The sequence below is a fragment of the Pelobates fuscus genome, chromosome 10, assembly GCF_036172605.1.
Source record: "Pelobates fuscus isolate aPelFus1 chromosome 10, aPelFus1.pri, whole genome shotgun sequence".
Classification (NCBI taxonomy): Eukaryota; Metazoa; Chordata; class Amphibia; order Anura; family Pelobatidae; genus Pelobates; species Pelobates fuscus.
In genome coordinates, this window is record NC_086326.1 from 143802867 (window position 1) to 143824376 (window position 21510).

Sequence of the window (21510 nt, forward strand, 5' to 3'; positions counted from 1 at the left end):
GTTTCGTCCGGTTATTGGGAGGATTGGGGATATTGCCTTGCTTTCTACTCTGACTGTGGATTTCCTGAAGATACCAACGGATATCGTGTACTAATATACTGCATTCCGTTACACCCTGCAACAGAGATACTGGGTAAATCTGTACCCAATGTGCTATACATAGACACACCCTGCAACAGACATACTGGGTAAATCTGTACCCATTGTGCTATACATAGACACACCCTGCAACAGAGATACTGGGTAAATCTGTACCCAATGTGCTATACATAGACACACCCTGCAACAGAGATACTGGGTAAATCTGTACCCAATGTGCTATACATAGACACACCCTGCAACAGACATACTGGGTAAATCTGTACCCAATGTGCTATACATAGACACACCATGCAACAGAGATACTGGGTGTAACGGTATGCGGTATAATCGTCCACGACATCCGTTGGTATCTTCAGGAAATCCACAGTCAGAGTAGGAAGCAAGGCAATATTCCCAATCCTCCCAATAACCGGACGAAACACAGTTTGGGAGTCAACTAACTCGGTTTATTCACAAGCAGCGTATTTATACAGTTCCCCATGCAAGGGGTTTCCACACAGATCATCCAGGGGATTTCTCCCAACATGCATTGTGACTTTCCCAACAGGCATTGCGACACGAGAGGGATACTCCCACTAAAATGGACGACTAAGTGGATTATCCCCTCGTGTAGCAAAACCGACAATTGACTCTAAAATCCATAATTCACATAATATTCGGTACTTTGGAATAATCGAACGTTCGGTAGATAGCTGGGGTCGGAGCGCACACTTTGTGAGAATACCGCTCCGATCCCAGCTGAATTGACCGAACGCCGCACATAATACATTTAAACAGGAACGTTGGTTTAAAAGTACCGAATAAGTACGGGACATATAATGTACCGAACGCGGGACTCCCGAACGCTCTGGAACGCCAGCGGGGCTCGGATCATCGAGTAGCCGTTTTCAAGTCCAGGCTCTCGACGACCGAACACCGCTGCAGAGACAAAGGATCCAAGATGGCCGACCGCCGCATGGTCGGTAGTGGATCGACGGCCACCTAGGAGAGCCCTTAATTACCGATTGCAACAATGTTGCAATCGGTTACTTGGTACCACACGACTTGGGAGTGTGTGGTCGACCTGGGGAGCCCGTATTCGTACGGCGAATGGCCAGGATAGCCGTGTTTTCGTCGTACGAATGCTGGTACGCTGGCAGCGTACGGCTGCCAGCGTGCGAACGGCCATAGCACAATACATACACATTTAACGGAACACATCATACAGTCAGCCTACGGACAACCTATACTGCATATAGTCCAGAAGTGGCTAGATTTGCCACAATGCTCCCCCAGAACCAAGCCGGCATACACAGTCTGATCCCAACGGATCGGCTTGGGGATGTCCGGGAGAGTACTCACAGATCACTTCTCGAGTTCAGTCTGTCTGGATAACCCGTCAGCGTTACCGTTTTGTTTTCCGGGCCGATAGTGAATGGTAAAGTCAAAGGGCTGCAGCGCCAAACTCCAGCGCAGCAGCCGGGCATTGTCCCCAGATACACGGTTCAGCCACACTAACGGGTTGTGATCTGTGAGTAAGGAAAAAGGTTGTCCGTACAAATATGGCTGTAACTTTTTGAGGGCCCACACCACGGCCAGGCATTCTTTCTCGATGGTAGCGTAGCTCACTTCACGCGGTAGTAACTTGCGGCTTAGGTAAGCTACGGGGTGTTCTCCGCCATCGGCTCCCACTTGGCTCAGTACTGCTCCCAATCCAAACATTGAAGCGTCTGTGTGAACAAGAAATCTTTTAGTTGGATCTGGAGCCGTCAACACAGGAGCATTAGTTAGAGCCGTTTTGAGTTGCTGGAATGCCTGCTCACACTCTGGGGCCCAGACAACCTGTCGGGGGAGGTTCTTTTTAGTCAAGTCCGTCAGGGGTTTGGCCAGGGTGCTGTAGTCTGGAACAAACTTCCGGTAGTAGCCGGCCGTCCCTAAAAACGCCAGCACCTGAGTCTTAGTCCTGGGGGTAGGCCACTTTGCTACGGCCTCAATCTTGGCTGGCTCGGGTCTCTGCTGCCCACACCCTACTCGGTGTCCCAGATACTGCACCTCAGCCATACCTATGTGGCACTTGCTAGGCTTTAACGTTAACCCAGCCTCCCCAATACGATCTAGGATCGCCCCTATGTGGTGTAGGTGGTCCTCCCAGGTCTGGCTAAAGATGGCTATGTCATCTAGATAGGCACAGGCATACTCTTGGAACCCGTCCAGTAGCCGATCTACCATCCGCTGAAAGGTAGCCGGAGCGTTTTTCATTCCGAAGGGCATGACCTTGAAATGGTACAGGCCAAACGGAGTGACAAACGCCGACTTGGGGACGGCGTCATCGGCTAGTGGAATTTGCCAGTATCCCTTACACAAATCAATGGTAGTGAGATACTGGCCCCGTGCCATCTTATCTAACAGCTCGTCTATCCGGGGCATCGGGTAGGCATCAGACACCGTTTTGTCATTTAGCCTCCGGTAGTCGACACAGAACCGAGTGGTGCCATCCTTTTTCGGTACAAGGACTACCGGCGATGCCCAGGGGCTATCGGAGGGTTCGATAACCCCTAGCTGTAACATCTCATCTAGCTCGGCTTTCATATGGGTACGGACGGATTCCGGAACCCTATATGGAGCCTGTCTCATAGGTAGCTGTCCCAGGGTGTCTACTCGGTGAGTGGCTAGCGGAGTGTAACCAGGTAAATTGGAGAAGGTAGCCCCTTTGGCTTCGATCAGCGCTTGTACCTGGGCACGCTCATGGGCGCTTAGCCGCTCCCCCAGCTGAACTCCCTGGGAGGGCTCTATCGGTGCCTCGGGTTCTAGTAGGTCAGGTAAGGGTAGGTTCTCCTGATCCTCTAAGGAGGAGGCGCAGATGGCCGTCACATCCTCGATCCTCTCATGGTAGGGTTTGAGCAGGTTCACGTGGAGCATGCGTCTCTTCCCTACCCCTGAGCAGGGGCCGATCACATAGGTAGTGTCGCATCGCTGCTCCACTACCTGGTATGGGCCTTGCCAGATGGCCTGCAGCTTGTCTGTGCGGACAGGTTTTAAAATTAAAACCTTCTGTCCCACCTGAAAGCTGCGGTCTCGGGCTCCTCTATCGTACCAGCGTCGCTGTCGTTGCTGGGCCGCCTGGAGGTTGGTGTGTACAGCCTGAGTGAGCGCCTCCAGACGGTCCCTGAATTCCAGGACGTATGATATGATAGGGGTCTCGTTGGTAGTACTCTCTCCCTCCCAATGTTCCCTAATTAAGTTCAAGGGTCCCCGTACCCTCCTCCCAAATAGTAATTCAAACGGGGAGAATCCGGTCGACTCCTGGGGAACCTCTCTATAAGCAAAGAGTAGGTGAGGTAGAAACCTCTCCCAGTCTTTGTGGGTCTCCCCGAACGTCCGAAGCATCTGCTTCAGTGTCCCGTTGAACCTCTCACATAACCCATTGGACTGGGGGTGGTAGGCGGAATTAACTATTGGCTTAATGCCACATACCTTCCACATATGTTGAGTAACTTCGGCCGTAAACTGGGTACCTCGGTCCGAGATTATCTCTTGGGGGAACCCTACCCGGGAAAACACTTTCATTAATGCCTCCGCTACGGTCTCGGCATGTATATTAGTGAGGGCCACAGCTTCGGGGTACCTGGTGGCGTAATCCACTACAGTCAGAATGTACCTTTTGCCAGAGGGACTGGGTTTTGGCAGGGGCCCTACGATATCTACCGCTACGCGGCTGAAGGGCTCTGCGATAATGGGTAGGGGACATAGCTTGGCCTTGTGGCGATCCCCTCGTTTACCTACTCTCTGACATACGTCGCAAGAGGTGCAATACTGGCGCACATCCTGCGAGATGCCGGGCCAGAAGAAGGCATGCGTTAAGCGGTACCGGGTACGGGTCATCCCTAGGTGTCCTGACAAGGGAATGTCATGAGCAATTCTAAGCAGCTCCTGTCTATACTTTTGCGGTACCACTAGCTGCTTGTTAGTCAGGGTGACAGACCCCCCCACATCTTTAGTCGTGACACGGTATAACAACTCCTTCTCCCAGATGTACCGCTCCCCCTCTAGCCCGGTTTGGTCTGTTTGTGCCCGGTCTCTATATACTTGGAGGGTGGGGTCGGTCTGGACTTCGGTCGCAAATGTAGTCGGGGTATCCCAGGACATGGGGGTCGGTTGGGGAGCATGGTCTCTTACCTGAGCCTCAGAGTGTATCGGTGTAGCCGTGGTGCGAGCCTGTTGCCGGGTGGTTACGGGGTGTGCCTCCTGATAGGGAGTCTGGGGAATAAAAGCGGAAGTCATTTGGCCTAAGTCATTCCCCAGCACAACATCTGCAGGTAAATTTTGCATAAGCCCTACTTCCACAGTCCCCTCTCCCACACCCCAATCCAAGTGTACTTTGGCAGTCGGTAGCCGGTATACTGCTCCCCCGGCCACCCGTACTGCCACTGACCCGCCAGTGTGGGTTGCGCCCGGGACCAAATGTGGTGCAACCAAAGTCAAAGTGGCTCCCGAATCCCTGAGCCCTTGTACCTCCTTGCCCTCTAGGGTTACTAGCTGCCGATGATGTTGTCGGTTGTCGGTGGCTCGGACCGACATTACTTCGTGGAGCACCCCTAGCGGCTCCTCAACTTGAGCGCTCAGCAATTCTTGGGTGACGGGGGCTACCTGGTAATGGTGTGCAGCAGCCCTTGGTGCCAAATTTTGTCGCACCTGATTCCAAGCCTGCCGACTCCGGTTTTGGGTGCACTCCCGAGAAATGTGTCCCCACTGCTTGCAGGTGTGACACTGAATGTTAGCCCGGCCGTTGTATCGGGAGGGGGGTGGTGGAGTATTCAGTGCTGGCCTGTGCAGGGGTACAGTGGGGCCGGTAGGAGTAAAATTATGGGGTGGCCCGGTAATCCGAGGGAGGGCCTTATTCTGTGATCCGTGATGCCTCCGGGCATCAAAATGCTGATCCGCCAATCTAGCGGCTTCGGGTAGGGTGAGGGGTTTACGGTCTCTCACCCATTCTTGTGCGTCTGGGGACAAGCCATTAAAAAACTGCTCCAGTAGCATAAGCTGTCGTAACTCCTCCATATTAGTGGCGTTGCTGGCCTGTATCCATCCTTGCGATGCTTGATCCAGCTTGTGTGCCCACTCTGCGTGAGAATCTTTCTCCGGTTTGCGCAAGCCCCTGAACTTGCGCCGGTATGCTTCTGGGGTGATAGCATACCTCTCCAAGATCGCCCTCTTTACTTTAGGGTAATCTTTGTTGTCCTCTCGAGGTACAGCACGGTAGGCTTCAGCTGCCCTACCCGATAATTTACCGGCCAGCAGCGGTACCCATACTGCGGGTTCCAGATCGTGCAAATCGCACAGCCGCTCAAAATCCTGTAAGTACCCATCGATTTCGTCCTTTTCTTCACAAAACGCTTTAAAGGCGTGATGTGGGACTTTGGGCTTTATTTGTCCATAGGTGGAGGCAGTAACAGACTCTGCCCTAGGTGGGGTTGCTGGTGGGTTGGTTGCCAGCAGATAGTCTTGTACATCCGATATCATCACGGTCAGCATTTCCAACGATACTGGTTGCGGCAGAAACTCCAACCTGGTTCGTAGCTCTTTTTGGAATGGGGTCTCTTCCTTGGCTGGTGGAGGTGTAGCGCTGCGGGCTCTGTCTCCCTCCATTAGTTCCGCGATCAGCACAGCCTTAGATTTGTTGCTGGCTATCTTGCCCCTGGCTTCCAGTAGCTCTTTTAAAGTCTGTCGTTTCAGTATGGTGTAGTCAATCTCCATACGAATTGCCCTTGCTTTCCTTGTTCGGTAGTTCCAGTTTACACGAACGCTGCTTTTTCGGCTGTAAGGTTCGGATCCCGTCGCTTGCCACCAATTGTAACGGTATGCGGTATAATCGTCCACGACATCCGTTGGTATCTTCAGGAAATCCACAGTCAGAGTAGGAAGCAAGGCAATATTCCCAATCCTCCCAATAACCGGACGAAACACAGTTTGGGAGTCAACTAACTCGGTTTATTCACAAGCAGCGTATTTTTACAGTTCCCCATGCAAGGGGTTTCCACACAGATCATCCAGGGGATTTCTCCCAACATGCATTGTGACTTTCCCAACAGGCATTGCGACACGAGAGGGATACTCCCACTAAAATGGACGACTAAGTGGACTATCCCCTCGTGTAGCAAAACCGACAATTGACTCTAAAATCCATAATTCACATAATATTCGGTACTTTGGAATAATCGAACGTTCGGTAGATAGCTGGGGTCGGAGCGCACACTTTGTGAGAATACCGCTCCGATCCCAGCTGAATTGACCGAACGCCGCACATAATACATTTAAACAGGAACGTTGGTTTAAAAGTACCGAATAAGTACGGGACATATAATGTACCGAACGCGGGACTCCCGAACGCTCTGGAACGCCAGCGGGGCTCGGATCATCGAGTAGCCGTTTTCAAGTCCAGGCTCTCGACGACCGAACACCGCTGCAGAGACAAAGGATCCAAGATGGCCGACCGCCGCATGGTCGGTAGTGGATCGACGGCCACCTAGGAGAGCCCTTAATTACCGATTGCAACAATGTTGCAATCGGTTACTTGGTACCACACGACTTGGGAGTGTGTGGTCGACCTGGGGAGCCCGTATTCGTACGGCGAATGGCCAGGATAGCCGTGTTTTCGTCGTACGAATGCTGGTACGCTGGCAGCGTACGGCTGCCAGCGTGCGAACGGCCATAGCACAATACATACACATTTAACGGAACACATCATACAGTCAGCCTACGGACAACCTATACTGCATATAGTCCAGAAGTGGCTAGATTTGCCACAATGCTCCCCCAGAACCAAGCCGGCATACACAGTCTGATCCCAACGGATCGGCTTGGGGATGTCCGGGAGAGTACTCACAGATCACTTCTCGAGTTCAGTCTGTCTGGATAACCCGTCAGCGTTACCGTTTTGTTTTCCGGGCCGATAGTGAATGGTAAAGTCAAAGGGCTGCAGCGCCAAACTCCAGCGCAGCAGCCGGGCATTGTCCCCAGATACACGGTTCAGCCACACTAACGGGTTGTGATCTGTGAGTAAGGAAAAAGGTTGTCCGTACAAATATGGCTGTAACTTTTTGAGGGCCCACACCACGGCCAGGCATTCTTTCTCGATGGTAGCGTAGCTCACTTCACGCGGTAGTAACTTGCGGCTTAGGTAAGCTACGGGGTGTTCTCCGCCATCGGCTCCCACTTGGCTCAGTACTGCTCCCAATCCAAACATTGAAGCGTCTGTGTGAACAAGAAATCTTTTAGTTGGATCTGGAGCCGTCAACACAGGAGCATTAGTTAGAGCCGTTTTGAGTTGCTGGAATGCCTGCTCACACTCTGGGGCCCAGACAACCTGTCGGGGGAGGTTCTTTTTAGTCAAGTCCGTCAGGGGTTTGGCCAGGGTGCTGTAGTCTGGAACAAACTTCCGGTAGTAGCCGGCCGTCCCTAAAAACGCCAGCACCTGAGTCTTAGTCCTGGGGGTAGGCCACTTTGCTACGGCCTCAATCTTGGCTGGCTCGGGTCTCTGCTGCCCACACCCTACTCGGTGTCCCAGATACTGCACCTCAGCCATACCTATGTGGCACTTGCTAGGCTTTAACGTTAACCCAGCCTCCCCAATACGATCTAGGATCGCCCCTATGTGGTGTAGGTGGTCCTCCCAGGTCTGGCTAAAGATGGCTATGTCATCTAGATAGGCACAGGCATACTCTTGGAACCCGTCCAGTAGCCGATCTACCATCCGCTGAAAGGTAGCCGGAGCGTTTTTCATTCCGAAGGGCATGACCTTGAAATGGTACAGGCCAAACGGAGTGACAAACGCCGACTTGGGGACGGCGTCATCGGCTAGTGGAATTTGCCAGTATCCCTTACACAAATCAATGGTAGTGAGATACTGGCCCCGTGCCATCTTATCTAACAGCTCGTCTATCCGGGGCATCGGGTAGGCATCAGACACCGTTTTGTCATTTAGCCTCCGGTAGTCGACACAGAACCGAGTGGTGCCATCCTTTTTCGGTACAAGGACTACCGGCGATGCCCAGGGGCTATCGGAGGGTTCGATAACCCCTAGCTGTAACATCTCATCTAGCTCGGCTTTCATATGGGTACGGACGGATTCCGGAACCCTATATGGAGCCTGTCTCATAGGTAGCTGTCCCAGGGTGTCTACTCGGTGAGTGGCTAGCGGAGTGTAACCAGGTAAATTGGAGAAGGTAGCCCCTTTGGCTTCGATCAGCGCTTGTACCTGGGCACGCTCATGGGCGCTTAGCCGCTCCCCCAGCTGAACTCCCTGGGAGGGCTCTATCGGTGCCTCGGGTTCTAGTAGGTCAGGTAAGGGTAGGTTCTCCTGATCCTCTAAGGAGGAGGCGCAGATGGCCGTCACATCCTCGATCCTCTCATGGTAGGGTTTGAGCAGGTTCACGTGGAGCATGCGTCTCTTCCCTACCCCTGAGCAGGGGCCGATCACATAGGTAGTGTCGCATCGCTGCTCCACTACCTGGTATGGGCCTTGCCAGATGGCCTGCAGCTTGTCTGTGCGGACAGGTTTTAAAATTAAAACCTTCTGTCCCACCTGAAAGCTGCGGTCTCGGGCTCCTCTATCGTACCAGCGTCGCTGTCGTTGCTGGGCCGCCTGGAGGTTGGTGTGTACAGCCTGAGTGAGCGCCTCCAGACGGTCCCTGAATTCCAGGACGTATGATATGATAGGGGTCTCGTTGGTAGTACTCTCTCCCTCCCAATGTTCCCTAATTAAGTTCAAGGGTCCCCGTACCCTCCTCCCAAATAGTAATTCAAACGGGGAGAATCCGGTCGACTCCTGGGGAACCTCTCTATAAGCAAAGAGTAGGTGAGGTAGAAACCTCTCCCAGTCTTTGTGGGTCTCCCCGAACGTCCGAAGCATCTGCTTCAGTGTCCCGTTGAACCTCTCACATAACCCATTGGACTGGGGGTGGTAGGCGGAATTAACTATTGGCTTAATGCCACATACCTTCCACATATGTTGAGTAACTTCGGCCGTAAACTGGGTACCTCGGTCCGAGATTATCTCTTGGGGGAACCCTACCCGGGAAAACACTTTCATTAATGCCTCCGCTACGGTCTCGGCATGTATATTAGTGAGGGCCACAGCTTCGGGGTACCTGGTGGCGTAATCCACTACAGTCAGAATGTACCTTTTGCCAGAGGGACTGGGTTTTGGCAGGGGCCCTACGATATCTACCGCTACGCGGCTGAAGGGCTCTGCGATAATGGGTAGGGGACATAGCTTGGCCTTGTGGCGATCCCCTCGTTTACCTACTCTCTGACATACGTCGCAAGAGGTGCAATACTGGCGCACATCCTGCGAGATGCCGGGCCAGAAGAAGGCATGCGTTAAGCGGTACCGGGTACGGGTCATCCCTAGGTGTCCTGACAAGGGAATGTCATGAGCAATTCTAAGCAGCTCCTGTCTATACTTTTGCGGTACCACTAGCTGCTTGTTAGTCAGGGTGACAGACCCCCCCACATCTTTAGTCGTGACACGGTATAACAACTCCTTCTCCCAGATGTACCGCTCCCCCTCTAGCCCGGTTTGGTCTGTTTGTGCCCGGTCTCTATATACTTGGAGGGTGGGGTCGGTCTGGACTTCGGTCGCAAATGTAGTCGGGGTATCCCAGGACATGGGGGTCGGTTGGGGAGCATGGTCTCTTACCTGAGCCTCAGAGTGTATCGGTGTAGCCGTGGTGCGAGCCTGTTGCCGGGTGGTTACGGGGTGTGCCTCCTGATAGGGAGTCTGGGGAATAAAAGCGGAAGTCATTTGGCCTAAGTCATTCCCCAGCACAACATCTGCAGGTAAATTTTGCATAAGCCCTACTTCCACAGTCCCCTCTCCCACACCCCAATCCAAGTGTACTTTGGCAGTCGGTAGCCGGTATACTGCTCCCCCGGCCACCCGTACTGCCACTGACCCGCCAGTGTGGGTTGCGCCCGGGACCAAATGTGGTGCAACCAAAGTCAAAGTGGCTCCCGAATCCCTGAGCCCTTGTACCTCCTTGCCCTCTAGGGTTACTAGCTGCCGATGATGTTGTCGGTTGTCGGTGGCTCGGACCGACATTACTTCGTGGAGCACCCCTAGCGGCTCCTCAACTTGAGCGCTCAGCAATTCTTGGGTGACGGGGGCTACCTGGTAATGGTGTGCAGCAGCCCTTGGTGCCAAATTTTGTCGCACCTGATTCCAAGCCTGCCGACTCCGGTTTTGGGTGCACTCCCGAGAAATGTGTCCCCACTGCTTGCAGGTGTGACACTGAATGTTAGCCCGGCCGTTGTATCGGGAGGGGGGTGGTGGAGTATTCAGTGCTGGCCTGTGCAGGGGTACAGTGGGGCCGGTAGGAGTAAAATTATGGGGTGGCCCGGTAATCCGAGGGAGGGCCTTATTCTGTGATCCGTGATGCCTCCGGGCATCAAAATGCTGATCCGCCAATCTAGCGGCTTCGGGTAGGGTGAGGGGTTTACGGTCTCTCACCCATTCTTGTGCGTCTGGGGACAAGCCATTAAAAAACTGCTCCAGTAGCATAAGCTGTCGTAACTCCTCCATATTAGTGGCGTTGCTGGCCTGTATCCATCCTTGCGATGCTTGATCCAGCTTGTGTGCCCACTCTGCGTGAGAATCTTTCTCCGGTTTGCGCAAGCCCCTGAACTTGCGCCGGTATGCTTCTGGGGTGATAGCATACCTCTCCAAGATCGCCCTCTTTACTTTAGGGTAATCTTTGTTGTCCTCTCGAGGTACAGCACGGTAGGCTTCAGCTGCCCTACCCGATAATTTACCGGCCAGCAGCGGTACCCATACTGCGGGTTCCAGATCGTGCAAATCGCACAGCCGCTCAAAATCCTGTAAGTACCCATCGATTTCGTCCTTTTCTTCACAAAACGCTTTAAAGGCGTGATGTGGGACTTTGGGCTTTATTTGTCCATAGGTGGAGGCAGTAACAGACTCTGCCCTAGGTGGGGTTGCTGGTGGGTTGGTTGCCAGCAGATAGTCTTGTACATCCGATATCATCACGGTCAGCATTTCCAACGATACTGGTTGCGGCAGAAACTCCAACCTGGTTCGTAGCTCTTTTTGGAATGGGGTCTCTTCCTTGGCTGGTGGAGGTGTAGCGCTGCGGGCTCTGTCTCCCTCCATTAGTTCCGCGATCAGCACAGCCTTAGATTTGTTGCTGGCTATCTTGCCCCTGGCTTCCAGTAGCTCTTTTAAAGTCTGTCGTTTCAGTATGGTGTAGTCAATCTCCATACGAATTGCCCTTGCTTTCCTTGTTCGGTAGTTCCAGTTTACACGAACGCTGCTTTTTCGGCTGTAAGGTTCGGATCCCGTCGCTTGCCACCAATTGTAACGGTATGCGGTATAATCGTCCACGACATCCGTTGGTATCTTCAGGAAATCCACAGTCAGAGTAGGAAGCAAGGCAATATTCCCAATCCTCCCAATAACCGGACGAAACACAGTTTGGGAGTCAACTAACTCGGTTTATTCACAAGCAGCGTATTTTTACAGTTCCCCATGCAAGGGGTTTCCACACAGATCATCCAGGGGATTTCTCCCAACATGCATTGTGACTTTCCCAACAGGCATTGCGACACGAGAGGGATACTCCCACTAAAATGGACGACTAAGTGGACTATCCCCTCGTGTAGCAAAACCGACAATTGACTCTAAAATCCATAATTCACATAATATTCGGTACTTTGGAATAATCGAACGTTCGGTAGATAGCTGGGGTCGGAGCGCACACTTTGTGAGAATACCGCTCCGATCCCAGCTGAATTGACCGAACGCCGCACATAATACATTTAAACAGGAACGTTGGTTTAAAAGTACCGAATAAGTACGGGACATATAATGTACCGAACGCGGGACTCCCGAACGCTCTGGAACGCCAGCGGGGCTCGGATCATCGAGTAGCCGTTTTCAAGTCCAGGCTCTCGACGACCGAACACCGCTGCAGAGACAAAGGATCCAAGATGGCCGACCGCCGCATGGTCGGTAGTGGATCGACGGCCACCTAGGAGAGCCCTTAATTACCGATTGCAACAATGTTGCAATCGGTTACTTGGTACCACACGACTTGGGAGTGTGTGGTCGACCTGGGGAGCCCGTATTCGTACGGCGAATGGCCAGGATAGCCGTGTTTTCGTCGTACGAATGCTGGTACGCTGGCAGCGTACGGCTGCCAGCGTGCGAACGGCCATAGCACAATACATACACATTTAACGGAACACATCATACAGTCAGCCTACGGACAACCTATACTGCATATAGTCCAGAAGTGGCTAGATTTGCCACACTGGGTAAATCTGTATCCAATGTGCTATACATAGACACACCCTGCAACAGAGATACTGGGTAAATCTGTACCCAATGTGCTATACATAGACACACCCTGCAACAGAGATACTGGGTAAATCTGTACCCAATGTGCTATACATAGACACACCCTGCAACAGAGATACTGGGTAAATCTGTACCCAATGTGCTATACATAGACACACCCTGCAACAGACATACTGGGTAAATCTGTACCCATTGTGCTATACATAGACACACCCTGCAACAGAGATACTGGGTAAATCTGTACCCAATGTGCTATACATAGACACACCATGCAACAGAGATACTGGGTAAATCTGTACCCAATGTGCTATACATAGACACACCCTGCAACAGAGATACTGGGTAAATCTGTACCCAATGTGCTATACATAGACACACCCTGCAACAGACATACTGGGTAAATCTGTACCCAATGTGCTATACATAGACACACCCTGCAACAGAGATACTGGGTAAATCTGTACCCAATGTGCTATACATAGACACACCCTGCAACAAACATACTGGGTAAATCTGTACCCAATGTGCTATACATAGACACACCCTGCAACAGAGATACTGGGTAAATCTGTACCCAATGTGCTATACATAGACACACCCTGCAACAGAGATACTGGGTAATTCTGTACCCAATGTGCTATACATAGACACACCCTGCAACAAACATACTGGGTAAATCTGTACCCAATGTGCTATACATAGACACACCATGCAACAGAGATACTGGGTAAATCTGTACCCAATGTGCTATACATAGACACACCCTGCAACAGAGATACTGGGTAAATCTGTACCCAATGTGCTATACATAGACACACCCTGCAACAGACATACTGGGTAAATCTGTACCCAATGTGCTATACATAGACACACCCTGCAACAGAGATACTGGGTAAATCTGTACCCAATGTGCTATACATAGACACACCCTGCAACAAACATACTGGGTAAATCTGTACCCAATGTGCTATACATAGACACACCCTGCAACAGAGATACTGGGTAAATCTGTACCCAATGTGCTATACATAGACACACCCTGCAACAGAGATACTGGGTAATTCTGTACCCAATGTGCTATACATAGACACACCCTGCAACAGAGATACTGGGTAATTCTGTACCCAATGTGCTATACATAGACACACCCTGCAACAGAGATACTGGGTAAATCTGTATCCAATGTGCTATACATAGACACACCCTGCAACAGACATACTGGGTAAATCTGTACCCAATGTGCTATACATAGACACACCCTGCAACAGAGATACTGGGTAAATCTGTACCGAATGTGCTATACATAGACACACCCTGCAACAGAGATACTGGGTAAATCTGTACCCAATGTGCTATACATAGACACACCCTGCAACAGAGATACTGGGTAATTCTGTACCCAATGTGCTATACATAGACACACCCTGCAACAAACATACTGGGTAAATCTGTACCCAATGTGCTATACATAGACACACCCTGCAACAAACATACTGGGTAAATCTGTACTCAATGTGCTATACATAGACACACCCTGCAACAAACATACTGGGTAAATCTGTACTCAATGTGCTATACATAGACACACCCTGCAACAAACATACTGGGTAAATCTGTACCCAATGTGCTATACATAGACACACCCTGCAACAGAGATACTGGGTAAATCTGTACCCAATGTGCTATACATAGACACACCCTGCAACAGACATACTGGGTAAATCTGTACCCAATGTGCTATACATAGACACACCCTGCAACAAACATACTGGGTAAATCTGTACCCAATGTGCTATACATAGACACACCCTGCAACAAACATACTGGGTAAATCTGTACCCAATGTGCTATACATAGACACACCGTGCAACAGAGATACTGGGTAAATCTGTACCGAATGTGCTATACATAGACACACCGTGCAACAGAGATACTGGGTAAATCTGTGCCCAATGTGCTATACATAGACACACCCTGCAACAGAGATACTGGGTAAATCTGTACCCAATGTGCTATACATAGACACACCCTGCAACAGAGATACTGGGTAATTCTGTACCCAATGTGCTATACATAGACACACCCTGCAACAAACATACTGGGTAAATCTGTACCCAATGTGCTATACATAGACACACCATGCAACAGAGATACTGGGTAAATCTGTACCCAATGTGCTATACATAGACACACCCTGCAACAGAGATACTGGGTAAATCTGTACCCAATGTGCTATACATAGACACACCCTGCAACAGACATACTGGGTAAATCTGTACCCAATGTGCTATACATAGACACACCCTGCAACAGAGATACTGGGTAAATCTGTACCCAATGTGCTATACATAGACACACCCTGCAACAAACATACTGGGTAAATCTGTACCCAATGTGCTATACATAGACACACCCTGCAACAGAGATACTGGGTAAATCTGTACCCAATGTGCTATACATAGACACACCCTGCAACAGAGATACTGGGTAATTCTGTACCCAATGTGCTATACATAGACACACCCTGCAACAGAGATACTGGGTAATTCTGTACCCAATGTGCTATACATAGACACACCCTGCAACAGAGATACTGGGTAAATCTGTATCCAATGTGCTATACATAGACACACCCTGCAACAGACATACTGGGTAAATCTGTACCCAATGTGCTATACATAGACACACCCTGCAACAGAGATACTGGGTAAATCTGTACCGAATGTGCTATACATAGACACACCCTGCAACAGAGATACTGGGTAAATCTGTACCCAATGTGCTATACATAGACACACCCTGCAACAGAGATACTGGGTAATTCTGTACCCAATGTGCTATACATAGACACACCCTGCAACAAACATACTGGGTAAATCTGTACCCAATGTGCTATACATAGACACACCCTGCAACAAACATACTGGGTAAATCTGTACTCAATGTGCTATACATAGACACACCCTGCAACAAACATACTGGGTAAATCTGTACTCAATGTGCTATACATAGACACACCCTGCAACAAACATACTGGGTAAATCTGTACCCAATGTGCTATACATAGACACACCCTGCAACAGAGATACTGGGTAAATCTGTACCCAATGTGCTATACATAGACACACCCTGCAACAGACATACTGGGTAAATCTGTACCCAATGTGCTATACATAGACACACCCTGCAACAAACATACTGGGTAAATCTGTACCCAATGTGCTATACATAGACACACCCTGCAACAAACATACTGGGTAAATCTGTACCCAATGTGCTATACATAGACACACCGTGCAACAGAGATACTGGGTAAATCTGTACCGAATGTGCTATACATAGACACACCGTGCAACAGAGATACTGGGTAAATCTGTGCCCAATGTGCTATACATAGACACACCCTGCAACAGAGATACTGGGTAAATCTGTACCGAATGTGCTATACATAGACACACCCTGCAACAAACATACTGGGTAAACCTGTACCCAATGTGCTATACATAGACACACCCTGCAACAGAGATACTGGGTAAATCTGTACCCAATGTGCTATACATAGACACACCCTGCAACAGAGATACTGGGTAAATCTGTACCCAATGTGCTATACATAGACACACCCTGCAACAGACATACTGGGTAAATCTGTACCCAATGTGCTATACATAGACACACCCTGCAACAAACATACTGGGTAAATGTGTACCCAATGTGCTATACATAGACACACCATGCAACAAACATACTGGGTAAATCTGTACCCAATGTGCTATACATAGACACACCCTGCAACAGAGATACTGGGTAAATCTGTACCCAATGTGCTATACATAGACACACCCTGCAACAGAGATACTGGGTAAATCTGTACCCAATGTGCTATACATAGACACACCCTGCAACAGAGATACTGGGTAAATCTGTATCCAATGTGCTATACATAGACACACCCTGCAACAGACATACTGGGTAAATCTGTACCCAATGTGCTATACATAGACACACCCTGCAACAGACATACTGGGTAAATCTGTACCCAATGTGCTATACATAGACACACCCTGCAACAGAGATACTGGGTAAATCTGTACCCAATGTGCTATACATAGACACACCCTGCAACAGAGATACTGGGTAAATCTGTACCCAATGTGCTATACATAGACACACCCTGCAACAGAGATACTGGGTAAATCTGTACCCAATGTGCTATACATAGACACACCGTGCAACAGAGATACTGGGTAAATCTATACCCAATGTGCTATACATAGACACACCCTGCAACAGAGATACTGGGTAAATCTATACCCAATGTGCTATACATAGACACACCCTGCAACAGAGATACTGGGTAAATCTGTACCCAATGTGCTATACATAGACACACCCTGCAACAGACATACTGGGTAAATCTGTACCCAATGTGCTATACATAGACACACCCTGCAACAAACATACTGGGTAAATCTGTACCCAATGTGCTATACATAGACACACCCTGCAACAAACATACTGGGTAAATCTGTACCCAATGTGCTATACATAGACACACCCTGCAACAGAGATACTGGGTAAATCTGTACCCAATGTGCTATACATAGACACACCCTGCAACAGAGATACTGGGTAAATCTGTACCCAATGTGCTATACATAGACACTGTGGCAAACCTAGCCACTTCTGAACTATATTCATTGCAGGTTGTCCGTAGGCTGAATGTATAACGTGTCCCGTTGACTGTATGTGTATTGTACTGTGACCGTTCGCATGCTGGCAGCCGTATGCCGCCAGCATACAAAGCATTCGTACGACGAAACACGGCTATCCTGGCCATTCGCCGTACGAATGTGGACTCCCCAGGTAGATCACACATTCACAAGTCGTGTGGCACCAATTAACCGATTGCAACATTGTTGCAATCGGTAATTAAGGGCTCTCCTAGGTGGCCGTCGATCCACTACCGACCATGCGGCGGTCGGCCATCTTGGATCCTTTGTCTCTGCAGCGGTGTTCGGTCGTCGAGAGCCTGGAACTGAAAACGGCTACTCAGTGATCCGAACACCGCTGGACTTCCAGAGCGTTCGGGAGTACCGCGTTCGGTACATTATGTGTCCCGTACTTATTCGGTACTTTTAAACTCACCTTGATGTTTAAATGTATTATGTGCGGCGTTCGGTCAATTCAGCTGGGATCGGAGCGGTATTCTCACAAAGTGTGCGCCCCGACCCCAGCTATCTACCGAACGTTCGGTTATTCTAAAGTACCGAATATTACGGGAATTATGTATTTTAATGTCAATTGTCGGTTTTGCTGCACGAGGGGATAATCCACTTAATCGTCCATTTTAGTGGGAGTATCCTTCTCGTGCAGCGATGCCTGTTGGGAAAGTCACAATGCATGTTGGGAGAAATCCCCTGGAATATCTGTATGGAAACCCCTTGCATGGGTGTGGCAAACCTAGCCACTTCTGAACTATATTCATTGCAGGTTGTCCGTAGGCTGAAGGTATAACGTGTTCCGTTGACTGTATGTGTATTGTATCGTGACCGTTCGCATGCTGGCAGCCGTATGCCGCCAGCATACAAAGCATTCGTACGACGAAACACGGCTATCCTGGCCGTTCGCCGTACGAATGTGGACTCCCCAGGTAGACCACACATTCACAGGTCGTGTGGCACCAATTAACCGGTTGCAACATTGTTGCAATCGGTAATTAAGGGCTCTCCTGGGTGGCCGTCGATCCACTACCGACCATGCGGCGGTCGGCCATCTTGGATCCTTTGTCTCTGCAGCGGTGTTCGGTCGTCGAGAGCCGGGAACTGGAAACGGCTACTCAGTGATCCGAACACCGCTGGACTTCCAGAGCGTTCGGGAGTACCGCGTTCGGTACATTATGTGTCCCGTACTTATTCGGTACTTTTAAACTCACCTTGATGTTTAAATGTATTGTAACGGACCGTTTCAGCATACAAGGGGAAAAATGCGTTTAGGCGATAATCCCCTTTTCCATAGACAGGCACAGCTACTGCAGAACATCAGAACTCACGAGCTGGATACGAAATAACCCTCCGAACTGGAACAGCTGAACAAGAAAAGCATACAATCGGCTTACACTCTTGGCAGTCAGCTTACAATCCAATCCCCCCCAAGAACGAGACGACACTTCATTTTGAGGGTTAAGCAGGAACTCTAGACTGGGACACCCAGTCTGGCTTTTATTTCCAACTCACACATACAGGCCACACCCAGGGGGAGGCATAAAAGAACCAATGACATAGATGTTACCTCCCACACATCCCCTCCCCTTAGTGTGACACATAATCCCATTATGCATACAGAGTAAAATATACTTTTACACAACTTTCATAACTTTAAAACCATACATCACATTCACATAAAAATACATATCCACAATCAATCCATTCAGGGGAACAACATATTAAAAAATGGCATGAATCCGACCAGGGGTTTAAAAGTTACTAAAAGTATCTTTTGGGCCCTTGCTTGCAGCATGGCACAATCTGGCCCAAACAGAAGTAAAACATCCCCCACAATGCATCCCGGCTTCCTCCCTTCTGCCCTGGAGATAATTGGAGAAGTAATCCAATTATCTAGGACTAGAGTCAGACTCCATTAACCACATGGTTGCAAAAAGACAGTAAAAGACATAAAATTACATACTGATACATTTAACACATAAAACACACATTTCTACATATCCCCAGTTTAACTGAACACAAATACCTACATAATATTTAAGACAGTATTACTGTGATATGTTACAAAGTCTTAAAGGGACATTAGTCCCAAAATGTCCACCGCTGATTTTAAAGGGCTAGTAGCAGCAATATAAATTATACATGCCCAAATATAGTCTTTAAAGTGCAATATGTCCAGGGGCCATAGTCGCAGGGCAGGAGGCTAGCAGCCAGGCTTCTCCAGCCCACAGTGGCGAAGTTGGTTTCGCCACAATTCTCCCCTTTACCAATTAGACTAACAGGGTATCTGACCTCCTGCCGGTCAGTGCCCTGGTTAGTCCAGCAACCCACCCACAGAACAGAAGTAGTAGAGCAGCCCACCCATAATAAACAGTTACTACACCTGGGTGAGGGAGAATTTTGTCCAAGTTCAGGTGTCTCCCCACGGCTGTGGGAGAGACTGATATGCGGTCTTGGTGGGTTGCTGAGGGGGCAGAGACCAGCGGTACTCTGTCCTGTTGCCAGCACTACCACGGGAGTAGTCTGGTGGGAGCCTGGCTGCTGGAGACCGACTGTCTCCCCTTTAGGTATATCGCTCTGTGGCTGGGGGACAGGACCGACCGTCCCTACCCCTGGGGCTGTAAGTGCAGAGACTACGGTCCCATCTGCCCAGATGTGGGGCTTAACATCTCCCCTTGGTGGGTTAGGCTGCCGCTGGAGAGAGGGTGTAACAAGCTCCTCTCTCTGGACGGTAAACTGCCGCTGGGGAGGGGGGTTAGCAGGCTCCTCTCCCTGCCACTCTCTCTGCTGGTGGAAAGGGGGACCAGCTGTCTCCCCTTTCATTCTCTTGTCCGGCTGCTGGGGTGCGAGACTGACTGTCTCTGCTCCCTGCAGGACACACTGCCGCTGGGGAGGATGGACGACACCATCAGCTCCCTGGGATAGACACTGCCGCTGGGGAGGATGGACGACACCATCAGCTCCCTGGGGCACACACTGCCGCTGGGGAGGGAGGACGCTGCTCTCCTCTCCCTTCGCTTCACACTGCCTTCTTGGCATCTCACTTTGCTGCTGGGGGGCAGGAACAACAACCTCTGCCCCCTGTAACTCAGCCTGCCGCTGGGGAGGAAGGACGGCACCTTCGGCTCCCTGGGACACACACGGCTGCTGGGGAGGATGGACGACACCATCAGCTCCCTGGGGCACACACTGCCGCTGGGGAGGGAGGACGCTGCTCTCCTCTCCCTTCACTTCACACTGCCTTCTTGGCATATCACTTTGCTGCTGGGGGGCAGGAACAACAACCTCTGCCCCCTGTAACTCAGCCTGCCGCTGGGGAGGGAGGACTGCACCTTCGGCTCCCTTGGACACACACGGCTGCTGGGGAGGATGGACGACACCCTCAGCTCCCTGGGGCACACATTGCCGCTGGGGAGGGAGGACGCTGCTCTCCTCTCCCTTCACTTCCCACTGCCTTCTTGGCATATCACTTTGCTGCTGGGGGGCAGGAACAACAACCTCTGCCCCCTGTAACTCAGCCTGCCGCTGGGGAGGAAGGACTGCACCTTCGGCTCCCTTGGACACACACGGCTGCTGGGGAGGATGGACGACACCATCAGCTCCCTGGGGCACACATTGCCGCTGGGGAGGGAGGACGCTGCTCTCCTCTCCCTTCACTTCACACTGCCTTCTTGGCATCTCACTTTGCTGCTGGGGGGCAGGAACAACAACCTCTGCCCCCTGTAACTCAGCCTGCCGCTGAGGAGGAAGGACTGCACCTTCGGCTCCCTTGGACACACACGGCTGCTGGGGAGGATGGACGACACCATCAGCTCCCTGGGCCACACATTGCCGCTGGGGAGGGAGGTCTGCAAACCCCCTGGCCCACTCTGATTCCCGCGGCAAGTACTCTCGCACTGCTTTCTTCACACACTGTATTAGCTCCTCTGAGAGGTTGGGTCCGCATATAGCCAGCACCGCGGTGACCTCTCTGTCATACGCCTCTTGAGTGTAGCTGGGTGCCATGCTTGCTCTGCTGCAGTTGGTTCCTTGTAGATAGGGGCGCTGTACGGGTACTGGCGTTGCCCTCACTTTGTAATCCAGGAATGGTGTTGTCTGTAGCTGTCCCTCTGGTTGTAGGAACGATCCCGCCGCTTGCCACCAATTGTAACGGACCGTTTCAGCATACAAGGGGAAAAATGCGTTTAGGCGATAATCCCCTTTTCCATAGACAGGCACAGCTACTGCAGAACATCAGAACTCACGAGCTGGATACGAAATAACCCTCCGAACTGGAACAGCTGAACAAGAAAAGCATACAATCGGCTTACACTCTTGGCAGTCAGCTTACAA